Raw genomic sequence first — 5,163 nt, forward strand, 5'->3', positions numbered from 1 at the left:
GCATGGGGTGCGAACCCCCGAGCTGGTCCCACTGCCTCAGCGGTGCCGAGTCGGTTGTGGGTGTGTAGACAGCAGCGGCCGCGAGGCGGCAGTGCAGACCCACACGCCACCGCCCCAGGCAGCTGAGGCCAAGTCCGCCCGCACAATGTCCCAGGTCCGCCCGGGTCCGGTACCGCAGTGGTCCACGAGGGTCATCAGGAAGACCGGGCGCTAGTTCGAACCACCCCACCTCAGACGGCCTCCCCATCTGAGGCACCCCCCGGTCGCCACACGGCTGAAGTTGGGGAGATGGGAGGGAATACTTGGGGGCGATGAGGGACCCCCCCGTGCCTGGGATGACCCAGAGTCGGCTTCGGAGGGAGACCCTTCCCACACGGCCTCCCGCAGCGCAGGGTCCTGGGGGCTACATTGCCGAGTGCAGGAAGATTTCTGGAGTCTTCTTTCTTTGTCTTGGGCGGACCGCCTGTGTGGCGCCGTCAGTTGTGGGTGTGGAGACAGCGGTGTCCGCGAGGTGGCAGTGCCAACTCAGGCTTCTCTGTCCGCAGGAGGCTAAAGTCGGGGTCTGCTTAGGGCTAACTGCGGGGGTCTGCCCCATCCTAACTTGAGGGTCCACCTAAGGCAAGGTCTTGGGTTGCCCCACAGTCAATCTGGAAGTTCATCCATGACAAAGGCTGGGCTGTCGGGTTTGGCAGGCGGGCACCCAGCACTTCATGGTAGGGTCCACGGGAACAGAGGGTCTGCCCCGAGGTCCCCCCTGAGTGCAGTGAAGCCTGGTGAGCTCCAGGTCCCTTGCCTAGGTGCGTCCCCCCATGGTGCCAACACCCGAGATTTGGAGAGTGAACCCTGTGGACTGCAGGGCCCCAACACCCACCATAAGATGAAAGTTGTCACCAGAGGGACAGGATGGCCAAGGGTGGCTGGGGGGACTTGAGGCTCATGTCTTTGTTCTGTTCCTGAATCGGCGGCACCCCAGGCGGGCGGGTGTGTGGGCTGGCGGGGACAGAGCTATGAAGCTGCCTGGCTCAACGCCAGGGTGCGCCTGCGAGCGCAGAGCACAAAGGGTGAGAGCTGCGTCCAGAGAGGGGAACACAGAGGCGAGGGGACCCGCGGCGCCCCAACCACAATGGGAGACGGCCCTGTAGAAGCCACTGTGGCTGCAGCAGTCACCATCAACCAGACGGCTGCCCACTCTGGCCCACTGAGACCCCTGGGTGCTTCCCTCGGCCCCACCTGAGCCCTGACACCCCCCACCCACACACCCCACGCGACTGCTCCCCGTGGACTCCCGGACCCTAGGGGCACGGGTGGTCTCAGCCACGCTGGTGGCAGAAAGTGGCTGAGTCCCGCCTGAGCCCCCGGGGGCCCCAGTCAGGATCCCCACTCTGGGCTGAGTGCATGCCCAGTGCTGGCTGTATGGGGAGCGGGAAGCGTGATCTGTGCTGAGGGGACCCGACTGTCTTGACCTGGGGGGAGGGGGAACGTTTGGGACGATGCCAGGCCCTGACTATGGGATGCCAAAGGAGGGGAAGGGAGAAGGCCGTCTTTGGAGAATTCTGGACGGGGGGTTGAGGAAGTGTGCTGGACCTTCCCAGTTGGAGGTGGGCCTTGCAGTGTCCCCCCACCCCCAGCACGGTCCCAGCTCCCATTGGCTGGCAGAATAGGGCGGGAATTCTGGGCGGGGCCACCCCAGTTAGAAAAAGCCCGGGTTAGGGCCGGGAGCAGGGAGCGGGTGGGGGGAGGTGGGGAGATGGGGGGGTCTGGGGGAAACTGGGGAGGAGGGGGAGCCGAGGGGTAACCAGGGAAGCGTGGGGTACGGGGGCAACCAGGGGAAGATGGGGCTGGGGTACAGGGAAGCTTGCATGGGCCAAGGATCACCTTGGAAACCCGGAGTCTGGCAGGAGCGACGAGGGGCTGAGGGGCTGGCTTGGGCAGGGTTGGCAGGCACCTGGGAGCGTGGCGGGAGTGTGGTGTGGGCTCCCAGGTGTCCGGGAGGAAGGGTGACATCGGCATGGGTGTGACGGGCCAAGCTGGGTGTGCAGAGGAAAGAAGGGGGAGCCAGACATTCATCCCGGTCAATTTTGGTTTTCAGGACGTGGCGGCTGGTGGACGAGGGGGAGCTGGAGAGGGGTTCGCCCCCGGGCCTGGGGCAGTGGAGGTGTAGCTGCAACCGTGGGCAGGTGAGTCCTCTTCTCCTCTCTGGGCCTTGCTTCGCTGGCCTTCTGCAAGAAGGAGGTTTGGGGAGCAAGGACTGGTGAGGAGAAGCGGCTGACCTCCCGACAGAAGGGCGGGAAGAAAGCAGGGTGGTTAGAACAGGTGACATCGTCTCGGGGGGAGCTGAGACTGAGCAGGCTGGGGGGGCTGTGGGCCCGTCCCAGGTGGAAAGAGCATTTCAGGAGGGCAGGACGGAAGATGAGGTGGGGCTGCCAGCAAGGGAAGTGCAAAGGCCACCACCTCCAGGGAGGTGACAGGTGGCCGCAGGGATCCAGCACGTGTGGGGCGTTCCAGGCCCGGGTCGGACAGGACGAGAAGGGGGATTCAGGATACAAAGGGTCCCCAGCCGCTACCACATCTCACCCACCGCAATTCATTTAGTAGCAGGTACAGGAGCGGCTCTGGCACGGGCCTCCCAGGCCCGTGCCAGAGCCTTGAGGGCCGGAGAGCGGGAAAGAAGGTGCAGTGCGCGGGGAACCCGCGGCAGGACGTCACCCGGAGGGAGTTGCGGCCGCAGGTACAGGGCTCCGGAGTGATTTCGGCAGCAAGGAGGCTGCTGGGGGCCCAGCCTGCGGACGCGCCGTTCCCACGCGGCACTGCGGCCCAGGGGCTGGCGCGGAGAGGGCCCACAGTGCACTCAGTGACACTGTATGCCTTCACCGCTCAGCCCCTGGGACTGGCACGGCAGACAGGACAGCACCCAGGGGGGTCAAGGGCGCTGGCGAGACCAGACTAGGCAAGACGGGCGGGGTGGAGTGAGTGCGATTTCTGGGGGGAGGAGGTTGGGGCGCAGGCAGGGGTGAGGAGCGAGCGGGGCCTGGACTCCGGAGCCCGCGGCCAAGGCGGGCCTGTGCGGGCGGCGATGGAGCAGTGATCGGTGCCTCTGCGCTCGGACTGGAGGCGAGGGTGAGTGTCCAGCCCACCAGCCCTCCTGACCCCCACTTGCTGCCTCTGCCCCCTCAGCCAACGCCTGTCCATTTTCTCCACAGCCAGGTCTCCAGTGGGGGTGGACGTGCCCGCCAGCCACCGAAGGCGGGTGCCAGGATGTGCTCAGAAAGACATGACATGGTCCGGTGTGACGGTGAGGATGGATGTGACGGTATCCAGCCTTCCTGGTAAGTGCAGGTACAGGGCGCGGCCCCCCAGGCTACCCAGTGCACCTGGCCTCACTCATGACCAGCCTTTCTCCCATAGAACATCTTCGGCTGGCCCCAGGGGTGCTGCGACACCCGGCAGGTCTCTGTTCCTTTACTTTCCTGAAGGAGTCAACACACTACTGCTGCTCTCTGGACCCCAAGAACCCTCAAGATGACAAGGTGAGATGCCCCCCCTGCTGCACACGGGGTGGTGGGCACGGGGCCAAGGAGCTGGGGCGCTCACTCTCTCCCGACCCACAGAAATGGTGCTACCCAGCTCATGCCTGGGCCTTGGAACCCGGACTTCTTCAAGTCCCTCTAGCTCTGACTCAAGAATATGCTGCATTCTGGAACCACTACACTACTTGACTCAGGAATCAGCTCTGGAAGGTGAGCGTGGGCACCTCTTCCAGAAGCTTCCCCAGCCCCGTCCGTCCTGCCCCCACTCACATGTCCTGTTGCCTCCTGCAGGTTAAGCTAAAGGAACCAGATGGACCTGCCGCCAACACCACCGGAAGTGAGCAGCACCCACGGCTGCCCCACCCCCACCTGGGGACTCGTCTTCGTCTTCATGGCCACCCCTGCGGGGCTGGAGACCACCGCCAGCCCCCCACGCCCCTCACCACCATCTGCCTCCTCTCCCTGCTCTTCTTCATCCTTTCCTTTTGAATTTTCACTTCTTTTTCTTCTCTGTCCTTTGCTCAGGAGACTCAGAGCATCCGTGACTCTGTTTCCCCCGTCCCCCTGAATTCAATTTGCACTAAGTCATTTGCACTGGTTGGGGTTACGGACCCGCCTTGAGTCTCTGAGCGAGTATGCAAGAAAACTGCCGAGTGTGCTGGGCCTCCTTCGGCCTGTGCCGCGCCCTCGCCCCCCTGTCGTCCATCTCAATCTGGGGGTGACTGGGTGCGGCCGCGTGTGTGAGGCCCTGCCCTCCCCTCGCCTAGTCTGGAAGCTCCGACCATCTGGAGCAAACCTTGAAGCATTCCATTGTCCTTCTCGCTTTGCGCCCCCCCTCACCAGGGCTCCACCAGGAGTCCTGGACTCATCAATAAATACAGTTACAGCAATTTGTCTCTGGAATTGAGTTCTTTGCCTGGGGGGTGATCGGGGAGGGTGGAGGGACATGAAAAGGGCATATGGGACAGGGAAGGGACATGAGGGATGACAAGGGGCTATAGGATGGGGAGGACATATGGAGTGGGGTAAGGCCCACATGGAGACCGGGAGGGGGACTGTGGGACCCCAGAGTCCTTGCAAGGAGAAGTGGGGGTGGGGGTGGGGAGGTGGGGGGTGGGGGGAATGGCAAAGGGAGTCCTCAGCCATGAGAGCTCGGGTCATGAGAGCTCAGGCACCACAGAAGTCTCCCCAAAGTCTGTCCAGCCACCCAAAGTACTTCCTGGACAACACCCCTAGGCACCCCTGAGCCCTTGGCCCAGACCCAGCAGGCCTGGTGTGGGGGATCAGCCTGTGGAATCATCCTAGGGGGGCGGGCTTGAAATGCAGGAGCGACACGCAGCCCAGGCCAGGCAGCAGCGCTGGGGGCAGGGCCAGCCACACCACCGGGGACACCGGGGAGCCCATGGCCCCCGGCCACTGTCATCAACAGCCTTGCTATTGCAAAGCGCTCCTGTGGGCCTCAAACTCAGGGGGACTAGAGACGTCCCCTTCCCATACACACTCTGCTGTGGTGAGAGCTGGGGGTACGCACAGAGGGCAGCAAGGAAGAGACGCAAGAGAGTCTACTCGGCTGCCGTGAGGGGCGTGGGGAGGGGTGCCCAGCAGGGGTGAGCTTCCCAATAGGCAGGTGAGAGTG

General features: G+C 63.9%; 1 long non-coding RNA gene across 3 annotated transcripts; it reads left to right on the plus strand.

The window, feature by feature from the left end:
• Window positions 1-1,782: 1,782 nt before the first annotated feature.
• Window positions 1,783-4,417, plus strand: LOC124228878 (uncharacterized). 3 transcript variants are annotated; one of them, XR_006885809.1, is made up of 6 exons: window positions 1,783-2,177; window positions 2,593-3,117; window positions 3,201-3,326; window positions 3,406-3,527; window positions 3,609-3,737; window positions 3,819-4,417. It is a non-coding gene; the product is annotated as an uncharacterized LOC124228878 (long non-coding RNA). The 3 variants fall into 3 exon arrangements; XR_006885808.1 differs by having other exon boundaries at window positions 2,596-3,117; XR_006885807.1 differs by having other exon boundaries at window positions 1,794-3,117.
• The last annotated feature ends 746 nt before the right edge of the window (window positions 4,418-5,163 follow it).

Source organism: Equus quagga, chromosome 17, assembly GCF_021613505.1.
Source record: "Equus quagga isolate Etosha38 chromosome 17, UCLA_HA_Equagga_1.0, whole genome shotgun sequence".
Lineage (NCBI taxonomy): Eukaryota > Metazoa > Chordata > Mammalia > Perissodactyla > Equidae > Equus > Equus quagga.